The sequence below is a fragment of the Amblyomma americanum genome, chromosome 1, assembly GCF_052857255.1.
Source record: "Amblyomma americanum isolate KBUSLIRL-KWMA chromosome 1, ASM5285725v1, whole genome shotgun sequence".
NCBI lineage: Eukaryota > Metazoa > Arthropoda > Arachnida > Ixodida > Ixodidae > Amblyomma > Amblyomma americanum.
Window position 1 is genome coordinate 535,389,312 of NC_135497.1, and position 16,166 is coordinate 535,405,477.

At 43.5% G+C, this 16,166-nt stretch overlaps 1 protein-coding gene across 1 annotated transcript in view; it reads left to right on the plus strand.

Annotated features, from left to right (window-relative positions):
• The window catches only part of LOC144129205 (hemicentin-1-like), a 414,526-nt gene that overhangs the window by 89,866 nt on the left and 308,494 nt on the right, over positions 1-16,166 (plus strand). The window lies entirely within an intron of this gene.

The following is a 16,166-nucleotide window of genomic DNA, read 5'->3' on the forward strand; positions in this document are numbered from 1 at the left end:
GAGGGTGAGGTCGTCCGCGTATATTGTGTGGTTGAGCCCTTCTATACGCGTCAATTTCTGTGGTAAGCCAATCATTGCAATATTGAAGAGTGTCGGTGATAGGACCGAGCCTTGGGGAGTACCTTTGTTGCCCAGCCTTATGCCTTTCTCTTCCTTCCCTCCTAGGCTGATAGTAACTGTTCTGTTTGAAAGAAAGTCCTTCACGTAGTTGTATACCTTTCCCCCTACATTTAGAGTTTCTAAGCGTTCTAGTATGGCTGCGTGGTCAACGTTATCAAAAGCTTTGGCCACGTCAAGGCCGACTATTACTCTGGTATCAGCTGTTTCGTTGTCTAGCACTTGTTCTTTAAGTTGAAGCATAACATCGCATGCAGAAAGATGTGTCCTGAATCCGATCATTGTGTCGGGGTAAAGCTTTTGGTCTTCTAGGAATCTGTTTAGTCTCGTTTGAATAACGTGCTCCATTAGCTTACCTACACATGAGGTAAGCGAAATGGGCCTCAGGTTTTCGAGACTTAGTTTCTTACCTGGTTTTGGAATAAGGACTACGTTGGCCTCTTTCCACGAAGGTGGTATTCGGCCCTTGTCCCAACATTCCTGCATGTACGCTGTTAGGTTTCTAATTGATGCATCATCCAAATTCCTCAGCATGCGATTGCTGATTCTGTCTGGACCTGCCGCAGTTTTAGTTCTGAGTCTGTTCAACTCCGCCCTAACCTCTCCGATGGTGATGGGCCCATCTAGAAGAGGATTCTCTGCGCCCTTGTACTCGGGGAGGGGTGTGGGTGGTGTGCACCTCAAGTACCTGTCCCTCACTTCAGAGATTAGTTGATCGCTAGTGCCTTCGTATTTATATACGAGTTTCTGTAGTTGTTGTCGTGCCTCATACTTTGTCTTGTCCGGGTCTAAGAGATGTCTGAGCATTTTCCACGTGTTGGCTTTGCTGATTCTGCGGTCCATCTGCTCGCAGATACTACCCCAGTTTTGTCTGGTTAAGTTCAGCGCGTGCTCCTCGATATCTCTATTCTGTTTGGCTAGGAGCTTACGTATGTTTCTGTTCCCCTTGTTGTGAGCAAGGTTTTCTTCTAGCTCCCTTTTCTTGCGCCACAGGCCTATCATACGCCTGTCTACCTCCTCTTGCGTTTCGTCTGCTTCCACCTCTTCGGTGGCTTCTTTAACTGCTGCGAGAAGGTCTGTGCCCCAAGATTCTATGTCCCTGATTGCTTCTCGGGTAGGAAGGTTCGCCCTGAATAGATCCCAATTTACCGCTGCGACCTTTTTGGGTCTCGGTGTGGGCGGTCCGTCTTCTACCACAATCTCAATAATTTTGTGGTCGCTTCCTAGGTCCTCCCCCGTGTTACACCACCTTGCCGTGATTTGGCCTCCGGTGAGTGTTAAGTCAGGTGTAGTGTCCCTACTCACGCTATTGCCCTGTCTTGTTGGTTTGATGGGGTCAGTGATCAAGATGAGCTCATTGTGGAGAATGCTGTCCCAGAGTTCTCTGCCCTTGATTTGCGTATATTTGTATCCCCATGCGGGATGATGAGCGTTAAAGTCCCCGACAATGACGATAGGGTTTTTGCCCGCTATCTGTTTCGTTTTTGCGAATAGCCTGTCGAAGCCGCAATCCTTTCTCTGTTTCGGAGAGCTGTATACGTTTAAGACGAATAGGCTTTTCTCTCTCCGCTTACGCGGTATCATTTCGATTAGAGTGTGATCTAATTGAACGTGCCCTGTCTCGTGCTGCAGCGCGGTAACGTTGCGTTTGACAAGGGTGGCAACCTGCGTGTTGTCCCCTCGGCCCGGGTACGATTTGTAACCGGGCAGCTTCGCGTTTTTCCCGCACTCTTGTAAAGCTATAATTTCGGGTTTGTCTCCGTTTGCAAGGAACGATTGTAAAACGGCCCGCTTACGCAGAAAGCCCCTACAGTTCCACTGCCAGATAGTATTATTGTTCTTTGGCCAAGGCATTTTTGGTTGCTTGGAATTCCGCGTATATCCATTGGTCCCTTTTCTCAAATTCCGCCGTGAGAGCAGCGTCTCGCTTTGCAAATTCTGCTCTGATCGTTTCTGTGACTTGTTTCATGAATTGCATTAGTGTTCCGTTCAGTAGTTTCATGTCCTGTTGTTGTCTGTCGTTTAGTTGGTCGAATTTGGTCTCAAGATCCGACTCTTTGGTACGTTTCTTTTTTGAAGGGGGTTTTTCAACCTTCTCTGTCTCAACCTCTCTATCCTGCTCCACTTGCATAGGCGCCATTGCCTTTTCCTGTTGCGGGTTGTTTTCCTCGGGTTGTTTAGCTGTCGTTTCTAGCATTTTGATCCGCTCTTCTTGCTTCTTAATATAATCAGTTAAAGTCTTAATCTGATCTGCCTGCTGTTTAATAAGTTCTTTTAATTCTTTAAATGTCTCGGAGTCCTGGGAAACTTTAGCTGGCCAGCTCACCTTTGCAGCTTGCTCCTTGCGTGGCTGTTGCTGTCCGGTTTGTAGCCGGGGGAACGACTCTGACCGAAACCTCGTTCTGCTGCCGGATCTATCACGGGAGCGGCTGTTCCTTCGGTCTTCTTGCTTCGCTTCTTCAGCCTCCTGTTTGGCTTCCCATTGGCGTTTCTTGACAATATAAGGGGTGCGAAAGAGATTTTTGCACCTCTTGTCCCCGGTGTAGTGTTCTTTGCCACATAGTTGGCACTGCGGTGTACATTGGTGCCCCTCGGGGGGCGATGTCATGCCACAGCCGCGGCACTTGGTCACCTCACTGTCGCAGACGTCCGAGCGGTGGCCAAGTCCTCCGCACTTGTAACAGACCTCATAGCGTTTCTTGTATAGAAAGCACTTGAAAGTGATTCCGCTCAAGACTACTCTGCGTGGTACTTTCTCTTCTTCAAAGGTGATTAGGAAAGATTTAGTCTTCCCCATTCTTCGTGCATCTATGACTAGAGGGTTGAATCCGTTAATGTTCAGTCCTTCTAGTACATACTTGTGTGTGTATTCCACATCAATTCCATGGATGACTCCCCTGCCGCAACTCTCTGGTGCGTTCATGTAGGTGGTCACACCGCGTTCCTTGTCTCCGATCTTGACAGTGTCAAGTTTCTCCACCTTCCTCGCGTTTTCGTAGCTAGGCGAGTGGTAGGTAATCGTTCCTTGCTTGGCGTTTATAGCTAGTCTGTCCTTCAGTGCCTCCTCGTCCTTGATTCCGGCGTTCTCCCTGATGGCCGCCGCAATTCTCATCTCGGTGGTGCTCTTCAGCATTGTGAGTCCTTCTTTGGGACGCAGAACTACTTTCCATCCGGTCGCTGGAAGTCTCGGGAGGTCTGAGGCTATTGAACGTTCAGCGAGTTTCCGTCCCGCCTCTCTGTAGGCTCTCGTGTTGCTGCCGTCGGTCGTCGCAACAGTGGCGGCGTTCGCTGCCGCCGCGTCTCCGGCACCATGTGGGTGTCCTAGGTGGCGTTCGTTGTTCTCCAATTTTTCCGCTCGCTTCTTCAGTCGCATAATCCATTCTTCTTTTTCGGTTTCTTTGGGGTCGATGTCGGTTCCCACCACCGCCACTTCCATCGTCATCGTGGAGCCGGGCGCGGTCGGCGATGGCGGGAGCTCGCCGGTCGCCGCCTTCCCGGTCGAAGTAGGCCTATCGTAGCGTGTAGTGCTGGCGAACTTGGAGTGACGATATAGGCTTTAAAGATGCACTTACAGGCACAAATGTCGTATCCTCGGGTTGCTTGCACCTTAGGAAACAGGTTTCAAGGACATTTACGGTCAACGTAGGAAAAAATCCGCCATGAAATCACTGATTTCGCGGAGCCGACGTGAAACGCGTCCGTACTCCTCGACGCCCCCTGGCGGCTCCCTTCAAACAATAGCTACAGTTGTCTACATAAGAAGCATCACGGATTGTCATTTGAATCCATGCTGAAGTGCAAACTGCGTGTATTGGTAAAAAATAATATTAATACTAATACTCCTCTACCACTAAGTTTTTTTCTTATTGTCATACCGTTACACAACACATGCATTAAATAGAAATTTTAATTTGCTTGCCTGTCGCAATGTATACGGGGAACGCTTAGTTCAGTTTTCCGGTGCAAAAGTCTGCAACGCAATGCCTCTTAATGTGAAGCTCGCAAATAACTTCAAGGTTTGCTGCAAGTTTTTTTTTATTAGCAAGCAGGAGGGCCCCTGACCCCCGCCTTTTTATAAACGGTTTGTTGTCCTCTGGGAAATTTTTTCCTGCTCTTTATCGCTCTGTGTTTTTTTTCGTCTCTTTTTTAAATTGCTTTGCGACGAAGTGGTACTTCATGTGCGTATTTTGTTGCCAGACAATTTTTATTCCTGTTTGTTTGTTCCTTTTTCTTTCTCATTTGTTTTTATTTTTTTCTCATTACGGCAGCGACGGCGTAGAGCTAGAGAATCCGCCTCGCGTGCAAGCGGACCGGGGTTCGAATCCCGGTGCCGCGCAATGCTCGTCCGTGTTAAAAAAAAAAAAACTTCATGTGTCGATGAAATTGCATAACGAGGCCTGGGTTGCGGCCTGAGCTCGGTGACCAGAACCGGCAACGCACTCCCTCACCAGATTAGGATTTAGCCACCCTGGTGTAGTACTTGGCCAACACCTTCTATGAATAAACCAATTAACCCTCGGCCCTCAGTCCCCAGCGGCCGCGGAGTCACTTAACAAGGCGGCGGTCAGACCTGTGACACAGCGGAGGGTGCTAAGAATTTCTGGCTCCGGACAGGCCGCCATTGGGATCTGAAACTGGTAACGTTCAACGCTAGAACCTTATTTAGTGAGGCTAGCCTAGCAGTGCTGTTCGAAGAACTAGCGGGCATTAAATGGGATGTCATAGGGATCCGTGAAGTTAGGAGGACGGGTGAGGCATATAAAGTACAAAATGGCGGGCACAAATGCTTTGCTATCGCGGATTAGAGGATAGACGAGAATTATGTGCGGAATTCCTCATCAATCAGGATATAGCTGGCAACGTAGAGGAGTTCTATAGTATTAACGAGAGGGTAGCAGCTATTGTAATTCGGCTGAATAGGAGGTACAAGCTGAAAGTGGTGCAGGCCTGCGCGCCAACATCCAGCCATGATGACCAAACCGTTGAAAGTTTCTATAAGGACGTAGAATCGGCAATGAATAAAGTAATATCACAGTACAGGGTACTGATAGGCGACTTCAACGCGAAGGTGGGCAAGAAGCAGGCTGGCGACCATGCGGTAGGTGACTATGGGATAGGTACTAGGAATAGCAGGGGGGAGCTATTAGTAGAGTTCGCAGATAGAAATAATTTGCGTATCCTGAATTCCTTCTTCCGCAAACGAGAGAACAGGAAGTGGACCTCGAAGAGCCCCAATGGTGAGACTGAAAATGAAATCGACTTCATACTATGCGCTCAACCTGGCATCGTTCAGGATGTGGCCGTCCTCGGAAAGGTGCGCTGTAGCGAACACAGAATGGTAAGGTCGCGAATTAGCTTAGACTTGAAGATGGAATGGAATAAGCTAGTAAAGAGGAAGTCCATTAACGAGTTAGCGATACCAGGGAAAATAGAGAAATTGAGGATATCTCTGCAGAACAGATATTCAGCCTTTACTGAGGAATACGATCTTAATGTTGATACAATCTGACAGCTATCATTACGGAGCGCGCAGTACAAGTATGCGGTGGGATGGCTCGAGAGGATACCGGCAAGCTATCTCAGGAGACGGATTAAGAAACGCCGAATCATGAGGGCGTCTAACCCTACAGACAGGATAGAACTAGCAGAGCTATCGATGCTAATAAACAAGTTTAAGGTAGCCGACATAAGGAAGTTCCGTATGGAGAGAATCGAGCATGCTCTAAAGAACGGATGTAGCTTAAAAGCGGTGAAGAGGAAACTAGGCATTCGTAAAAATCAGATGTACGCGTTAAGAGACAAGGAGGACAATGTTATTAGCAATATGGAGAAGATAGTAAAGGTAGCCGAATAGTTCTACCAAACCTATAGAGTAGCCAATATAATCAGAACGTTAATGATAGAGACAGTAGTGCACGGCAGTGCGTCATCCCGCCAGTAACGAAACAGGAAGTAAAGAAAGCCTTAGGGTCAATACAATGGGGAAAAGCAGCTGGTGAGGATCAGGTAACAGCAGATCTATTGAAGGACGGAGGAGAATTTGTGCTAGAAAAACTAGTCACCCTCTATACGAAATGCCTTATGACCTCTACCGTACCAGAAGTTTGGAACAACGCGTACATTATCTTAATTAATAAGAAAGGAGACGCCAATGACTTGAAAAATTACAGACCTTTCAGCTAACTGCCTGTTGCCTACAAGGTATTTACTAAGGTAACAGCTAATAGTGTCTAAGGCAGCTAAGGTAATAGCTAATAATATCTTGATGCCATAGGTAGCATAAGAGGGCTCTCGCACAGTTTCCGCCCTCGCCGTTAGATGACGCTCTACGTCACACTTGCGGTATTACAGGATGTGCTACGTCCAGCGCTATGGACGAGGGTGGCGCTGGTGAACACTCTCAAGGTTCGCTTACACAGAAAACATAAATACCCACGAAAGCAGCAGATTGGACAGCCGTCGCCGTAGCTCAGTTGGTAAGAGCACCGGACGCGACATTCGGAGGTTGTGGGTTCGGATCCCACCGGCGGCATGGTTGTTTTTTCTGCTGCTTTAGAAGTAATTTTCTTTAAATAAAAAAACTAATTGATTGCCACTAGATATTAAAAAAAAGAAACATTCCCCTATGCACCTTGCTTTCGGTGACTGTTAGCTTCCTTAATATATATATATATATATATATATATATATATATATATATATATATATATATATATATATATATATATATATATATAGGGAGAGAGAGAGCAACTGCACACCTACCATAGTCCTCCGTATCTCCGTAAAGCAAGCAATAAAATTCCAATAAGGAAGAGCGTCAGGGAAGGAGACACGATCTCTGCAATGCTATTCACCGCCTGTTTACAAAAGGTATTCCGAGGCCTGTATACGGAACACTTGGGGATAAGAGTTAATGAAGAATACCAAAATAATCTGCTATTTGCTTATGACATTTCATTGCTAAGTCACCCAGGACATGAAATTCAAAGCATGATTGATGATTTAGATTGGCAGACCAGAACGGTGGGTCTAAAATTAACATGCAGAAAACCAAGGTAATGTCGAACAGTCTAGCAAGGACACAGCAGTTCTTAATTGGCAGCGAGGGCCTGGATGTGGTAAGGGAATACGTCTACTTAGGGCAGGTAGTGACAGCTGATCCGGATCATGAGAGGGAGATACCTAGAAGGATAAGAATGGGGTGGAGCGCATATAACAGGTTCTCGGAGATCATGAATAGCAGTTTAAAAATAGTCCTCGAGAGAAACGTGTACAACACCTGTATCTTACCGGTACTCATTTACGGGGCAGAAAGGTGGAGGCTAACGAAAAGGGTTCAGCTTAAGTTAAGGACAACACAGCGAGCCATGGAAAGAAAAATGATAGGTGCAACGTTAAGTGACTGGAAGCGGGCAGAGTGGGTGAGGGAGCAAACGCGTGTTAATGACATCCTAGTCGAAATCAAGAGGAAAAAATGGGCTTGGGCAGGGCATGTACAATGAAGGCAAGGTAACGGCTGGTTCTTAATGGTAACGGAGTGGATTCCAAGAGAAGGCTAGCGTGTCACGGGGGGGGGGGGGGGGCAGAAGGTGAGGTGGGCTGATGAGATTAGGAAGTTTCCAGGGATAGGGTGGGCGCAGCTAGCAAAAAACAGGGTTAATTGGAGACGTGGGAAACGCCTTTGCCCTGCAGTGGGTGTAGTCAGGCAGATGAGGATGATAATGGTGTGTTTTATTTTATAGTGCACCGGACCATCTCACTAGCCACACGGCTATTGGTCCAAATATTTTTTATGTATTGCCTTCTACTTTCTAAATAAGGAACGCTTTGACTTCGACCTCTTGATTAAGGATAATGCCACGTTACCTCAACAATGGGATACTTATGCAAATAGGTAGGTCAGTTATTAGTTCGGCTGCAGACAGCTGCAATCAGCGTGGTCCGGTAAAGCGGAAAAGTAGGATTTTTTACGCCAAACCAGCAAATATTTTAAATTTATTTTTAATGTTATATTATATGTTTAATGTACATTTATAGTGTATTTTTAATGTAATGTAATGTGTTTAATGTAAGGTAGTTAATGTATATTTTTTGTATATTTTCAATGTATAATAAATATACTAAGGTGACGAAGGTTGTATTTTTGACTTATTTGTAAGGTTGAAGACACTGCTCCTAGCATACTTAGAAAGTATTTGTATTGGTATTTAGGCATCAGGACAAAAACACAAAATTAACAAAAATTAATTAAACATGTTGCAAACGCTTTTTTATCACAGCCTTTTTTCACTTAGAGTAAAAACCAATTGGTCAAGTAAAGTCATAAAAACTCTTTAATGCCAAGAAATGGAGGTTGTTGACTCCTATAAAATAGTAAATGTAGGTACACTTTTGCCCACATCTGAATTGGGATTCTCAAGCTGATCACCTTCGCAAAATGCTGTCTCCTATTACAGAGGCAATACCGCGTTGTCGTACAAAACGGCCACCCTAGATAAATAGATAAAACTTTACGTCTGTAATGCTTTGTTACCGTAGTCTTGCTTGGTATACAAAAATAAAAAGTAATTCAAATAAACTTGTTGCTCTGCAGGAAAAATATATCCTCCATATTGAAATTGTTGAACAGATGAAAAGTGCAAGGCACGTAATTCATTCATTTATTGGTTTATATGGGTTTAACGGCCCAAAGCGACTCGGGCTGTTAGAGACGCCGTAGTCAAGGGCTCCGGAATTTTCGACCACCTGGGGTTCTTTTACGTTCATTCATTTATTATCAGAAGTGTTGACAAGGTGTATGAATTTCACTTGTTGCAGTTTGTCTACTTCTCCTCCACTGAAGTTGTTAACCTTTTAGTGTGTTTGTCATCTTTAGAGCGACCAAATATCAGCATGGAAAGAAGAAAGATCGATGCGTGAGCAGTTCCTGATATCCGCACATTTTATAAATACCAATCATTCACCCATAACCTCTCAACAACGCAACCATCCGTGGGACCAGACCTCTTAGGACATGAGGCTCGGTCAGCTGGAATTTCTGTGCTGCGTTGCACTCGGAAGTGCACCAGGGACCGCAGCAGCATCGGTATCACCTGCCTGCAGATACTGAGATGCGCCCTGCACCGGCGTTGGGCATGGCGCCACTGCTTGTGACCATAACAGAAACCTGGCTCTCTGCCTGTACATCTGATGCGGATATTTCCCACCTGGCTGTACTGTAATACGTAAAGTTAGAGGTACACAGGGTAGTGGGCATCTTGGTCAAAGATACAGCATACACACTACGACCATGCCATCTATCAGTGGTGTTGAAGCGCTGTGGCCGAATGTCAAAATAGGCCAATGCATGTTTTCATTAGGCACGATGTCACGGCCACATGACGACGCCGACGAAACCTCATGCTTCATGCAGACTACATAGAACGTCACTTAAGCGAAACAAAACAACTAAGCTTGTTCGTACAGGCGATTTTAACCTGCCTTGCATCAGTCTAGAATCACTTGATCTTCGTAACCAAGACAGACATAGATCAAAAGCGATGCTTGATACATCTTTTAACTTCTGTCTCACTCAAGTAAGCCGCTACCAAATGTGTTTGATAAATACAATTGACAGTTCTCTTCACCTTTCGTTTATATATATGCTGCCCGTGTGCTAGGGGGTCACGGCTCCTCAAGCTGTTTCTCGCAGCTTTTACCGGCCCTCCTCGTAACTTTTCTTGTTGCGGAATAAAATTTCATTTAATTTGATTAGTTCAATTTACAAAATATCTATGCGAGGTATTAGATGGCGTTTCAAATTAGACAGCTAATTTATGCGTCCTTCTTTTAGGCACACCGATTTCTGTCGAAAAGCGCAAAGCATGGATTTTTGCCTGTGCCAAAGTCGATGACATCGGCATTCTTGACTTGACCATTTAGAACTGTCATATAAACTTCAGTTCTTGTTTTCAAGATCCCTCAGTGTCTGTAAATCAGTTATGGCTGACATTTAACACTATACTTCTCGGCTACCCATGTCCCGCAGAAAACCAGGTCAGTGGTCCGAATGAACCCATGTGTAACAGGGATTGTAGAACCTTAAGCAAAAAATACGTCGATTAAGAAAGCTGAACAATAGACTTCGGTTACATAGATAGCGTGAAAATTCACAGCGATTTTAAGACACTCAAACAAACTGTGAAAGCCGCCAAGAGGAATACATGAATGTCACTGTAACTGATTTTATCAAGACGCCCCATCATAAATTCTGGCGATATATAAACTCAGGCTAGGAATAGTAAACCTCCTCCGAATGCAGCACTAGTCACCACCCCTTCTTTTAGAGATTACTGCAAATCTGTTTACACTTGATAGAACCATCCCTCTGCTACAATCTCCGATGAGCGATAACGGAAATGCACTCGCAGAAATAACATTAAGTGAAGCAGAGATGTTTGGCTTTCTACACAATATTGGTACAAAGATATCAACGGGGCCTGACATATACCAAATACATTTCTGAAACGAGACGTCGAATGGATTTCAAAACACTCTCTGGTTATACACAATAAATCGGCGGAGCCAGCAGATCTGATGGAAATAGAGAAAACTGTGAAGGTAATTCTGATACATACATCATGAGGCTGCCTATGCTTGTAACCATCGCCCTATTTCACTTACTTGTACGGCCTGTAAAATCTTTGAACGTGTAATTTTGGAACTCATTACAATGTTTATATTTAATTGATTTATTAATCACTCACTGCGGACTGAACAAGTCCAAACACAAGAGGCAGATACCAAAATGTACAACGCATATAGATACAAAAGCAACTTAGATGCAATCACGCATAAAGAAGCAATACAAGACAGTAAACAATACGCCACATCAACACAATAGCATCGGCCCCGCATCAACCTCACATCCGCCTCGCATTCGGGAAGTGCCAGGTTCGATTCCAAGGTTTCCCCTCGCCTGGTGCTCGGCTCTTTTGGGATGAAATGCTAGGCAAAGGGCGCTTGACCACCTCACTGCGGCGGATGGCGCACTGAAATCCGCCCTGTGTGCTAAAGCCCGCAGTGGCCCTTCTTCTCCTTCTCAGGGTGGAGTCAAAGACCCATTACCCAAGCATTTCATCTCAAAGAAGCCGAGTGCCAGGCCAGGGGAAAGCGTGTACCTATTGTATCACCGGAGGGTAACCGGTGGCACTAGGGATCACACCCGCCGCCTCCCTCATGCGAGGTGAAGGCGGACGACAAATTAATTCCTAATCAGTATGGCTTCAGAAAACTTTTGTCTACTACAATACAATTATTAGAAATCTTCTGTGGCCTAGCTATGCATATATACAGTAGACAAAAGGGGACAAAGAGATATGGTGTTCCTAGATTTATCAATAGCCTTCGACAGGGTGTCTCATTCTAAACTGCATTATTTGTCAGTTCACTTTCTTGCTAGCGGGACAATAACCAAATGGCTAAACGTCTGCTTAAACGGTCGCCGCAAGGATATCTATTTTGCAAACAGCCAGTCGGATTTGACAGATGTGTTATCTGGGGTACCATAGGGCGCGGTGCTTGCGGAGATTCTTCTCCTCGTTTTTATTAATGATTGCGGCCAGAATATCGGCGCAAAAGCAAGCTTTTTATCGTTTAATTGTTCCTCAGACAGTGTCTAAGAGGAGGCGAAGGCTAAAGGCTATATAAGAGCCGGACGGGGCCTTGGCCCCTGGTACAACTATCTGCAGCAACAAACAGAACTAAGACATAATACTTCAGTCAGTAGTAGTGATACAACGTAAACAACTGTTTAAAAGGCAAAATTGTACCACCATGTACATCAGTCTCAAATGATCCAAAGATAAAAGAAAATGCGGCTTCTGTTAAAACATCCAGGTTTGCATGCAAAGGGCACAGGCAACAGGAAACATCAAGTGCGAAACCGGCACTAAAGACATCAATACCAATAGACGAGAAAAGCATAGCCGAAAGTTGGGCGAGGTGGATAACGTTCATGATAGAAACAGCGCAAAAAGAACACGCGTCGTTTCCTTTCCGGCCCCTGTGTTCCCCCTGCGCCATCTCCTCATCATGAACAAGAAAAGCAAAAATAGAACACCAGAACAATTTTGTATCCAATGACGAGCGTTAGGTACCGTATTCTGTGAGCAAGCCGTGGAACACGTATTGGTGATCCAGCCAATTTGGTAACGGTTTAGTAAAAACACATATCATTGAGTTGTGTATGAAATTCCTGAATTAGCCGATAAATGTCTGCATTCACATTTAAAAACAGTGAAGGATTTGTTGAAATCCCTCTGCATTCCAGAGCTATTCAACAGTTTAGTATAACTGAAAAGTTAGCGTTTGGCGACCACACTTTGTTCGCATCATGGGCCCTCTCCGTTTAGGATCGCGGATCGGGTATGTACTACTATGTTCTCCTGAAGGAATAAGTAGTTTTTTTCGATGTATCCACTGCAGCAGTTCAAAGTAATAGACCTGGCTTGCTTTTAGCATGTTGTATTTAATGAAAAGCGGCCCGGTCCTAGTTATTAGCGCCAAGTCAGTTTTTATTTATTAACATGCGTAGTCTATGAAAACGCTTCAATGAAACATACACCCAAAAGTTTTTGTTCTTTTACCTGTACTATCAGAGTTCTATTATGGATTTATCGTAGAATACGATATCCGTCATCCATCATCCATTATCCATCATTTATCGTAGAATAGTCTCTCCTATTTATGGGCTTGAATATTATGTACTTTGCCTTACTTGTATTTAGACTAAGTTTGTTATTTAAAAGCCATCGTGATAATTTAGGTAAGTATTCATTAGCAGCTTTTTCCAAGGTTGCTCTGTTGCTCCAGTGAAGAAGACATTGGTGTCATTCGCATATAGAACTATGTGGGTAAAGCCAGTTACTGGGTAATATCATTGATGCATATCAGGAATAAGAAAGGCCCTAAAATGGATCCTTGGGGCATACCATGTAGAATTTGCATTTTACTGGATTATATACCATTAATTTCAACATACTAGTAGCGATCACATAGATAACTTTTAATAAAACTGAGTGCTATTCCTCATACTCCATACATATCAAGCTTTTTTATCAAAATATTGTGCTGTACAGTGTCGAATACTTTCATAAGGTAAAAAAATAACTCTATGGTCAAATGTTTGTGTTTAATGTTTTCCACTATCTTTTCTTTAATATGAATCAGAGCCATTTCCGTAGATTTTATCTTCTGGTACTCGTATTGGGCAGGGGTAATAATCTGATGCTCTTCAAAAAAGGACACAAGCCGATCACTTATAGCCCTTTCAAATATCTTCGAAAAACACGGGAGGGCGGAAATTGGCCGAGAGTTATTGATATCTAATGCACCACCACCTTTATACACGAACGTGACCTTAGCAATTTTTAATTGTTAAGAATAATCTCCAGACTGAAGCGTCGCATTAATGGTATGTGCCAGTATCGGGCTAATAATAGGTGCAGTCTATTTCAGTGGTCATGCTCTTATTACGTCGTCTACAGCTGCTGCACCATTTTTAGTTGTGCTGTTATTTCCTCAATTTCAGCAGGAGTAGATGGCCAAGTTCCTGTCCTTTTACCCGCTCGTTGCCTTTTATTATTTATTGTAGAGTATCACAAGTCTGCTCTCTATTCATAACGTGGTTCATGATGTCCCTCTTTTTTTTCTGGTCTCCGTTGATCTGGATTAATTATTCTGATAAAATTCAGTCTTGGCTTTTTTCAGGTGCGAGTTCAGTCTATTCCTGATCTCTTTGTACTCAACAATCAAAGCGGGACCACGATTTCTTATAAAAGCATGATACATTTTTTTCCTTTAGTTTATTATTTTGTATAGATGCTTGGTTACCCATGATTTTCTTATTTTTTCATTTTTGGTCTGACTTTCTCGCAGAGGAAGAGCTGTATTATAGCAGGAAAAAAACTGATGAAATTTTTGATAAACTGTTTTGAGTTTGGGGTCTTTAAATATATGATCCCAGTCTGGCTGCTCTAAAAGAGGGCGAAAATGTTTCAACGTCCGTTCGTTCACTGTGCGGACCTGTGACGTACTATGCTTCATTTTACCGTGGTTCATCGTTGCGACAGAGGCTAGGCAGAAGATTGGCATGTGGTCACTAATAGTGCTTGTCGTCACAACAGCAGTAAGATTTTCGATTTCAATGGTTGTGGCACAGACATCAATGCACGTGGCTGTATCAGCAGTAATCCTGGTTGGTAAGGTTATCATATTTTTACACGCATGCTCATGAACAATATCTAGAAATTCTTTTGCACATGGTTCATCACTTAGAGCGTCAATATTCACATAACCGAGAATAACGAAGGAGGCAGCTAGATGCTTAAGTGATTCCAGGGCATTTTCAAAAAAGTTAAGCATTCCGCAACAATGCTAGATGGCAGTCTGTAGAGTGCACCGACTACCACGTTTGATGCTCTAACAAATAGGCAATTGCTATTTTCATTTAGCTTTGTTAGGTCATCAAGAATTACATATTCGTAACTACACCTAAAGTAAATGAATATACCGCCGCCTCTGTGGAGCCGATAGCGTTAGCTACAAAGAAATTAGTAGGCCTGGCCACCAAATGAGGTTAGACAGCTCGCTGCAGTGCGTATCAAAATGGCGTGACAAATTGTAGGTGGCTCTGAACCTGCAAAATAAAAACTGTCCGCATGACTGTCACTGGAAAGAAATATGCATCAAGCATTAGTTCTCAAAGCGAACAAAAGACACTCAACCAAGTAGACCAGTTCAAGTATCTTGTTGTGAAATTTGTCTCGAATTAACGATGGAAAAAGCACATGACACACCTTATCACAAAAATAACAAGATAAGATGTCTGGTTCGAATAGCTTAACCAGAAAGAAAACTTCTGGCGTAGGCTTAAGATGTCCATTTTGTGTTAGAAAAAAGAATAACTAGCTGACTTGGCTACACCGAACTATGTATCGATCGATTACAGTGTCCAACGAAAAGGCGTAAAAAAGCCTGCCTATAATCCACACACGAGCCAGCTGCGGCTTAAGTTTCTTTTGCTGCTATTAAAAATGACAGAACAAAAATTGATAAAACTAGGTAACTGCTTGAGCCCAAAAAACGGCGTCTTGAGAACACACCATACAAAATATCTAACAGAACGAAGATTATATGGTGATACATTCAAACTTTCTTTTTTCCCGCATATGATCCGTGATTCTAATTTGTTGCTCTCTGTAACTGCAAACCCGAAGTCGCCTCAAACATGTGTCTCACTTGAAAAGATACTTTGAAAATTCTTAACGACAACATTATCATTATGCACGATTAACCATGCTCCTTATTTGCTCATGTGGTTTTGGAAAGCGCTAGCTAACACACACACGCACACGCACACACACACGCACGCACGCACGCACACACAACGAAGCGCCACTAACAACTGCTTATCTTACGGAAGAGACATGGGTATGTAAAAACACGCCACGACATCATATCTACACAATAAATAATACCAACAAGAAATATCAATTAGACCCAGTAGTAGCTCTTCTATCCTTCTCTACTGTTTCTATTTTTTTACAGCTTCCTTCAAAGTGAGGCCAATCATGTGAAGTAAATAATTAAAATAAATAAATATGGGCACACAGACGGCTTGAAGAGAAAACAATTACAATCCTCAAATGCGCATTTAGGACCTACGATTGCTGCTTGTTTTTTTCTTTTACGCCTTTCATTTTCTTTCGATGAATTTTATTTCATTATTGGCTACTTAAAGTGATTTCTGACATCATTGTCCCCTTTTGAAATTTCCACTACATCAACTGCAGTGCTGCCATGTAATGATCTCTGCTTTTTTGTAAATTTTAGCCCAAAAGGTTATCCAGTCTTTTTGCAGGAAATAAATATGTATTGAATTGTAATAAGTAATTCTAGTGCGTTTTTCTATGCTTCACGTGACCTTAACGTTCCCTGAAACAGTATGTCTCATTATTTCTGCAATGCGGCTCTGAAAACGAAATCAACATAACAGGAAAATTTTA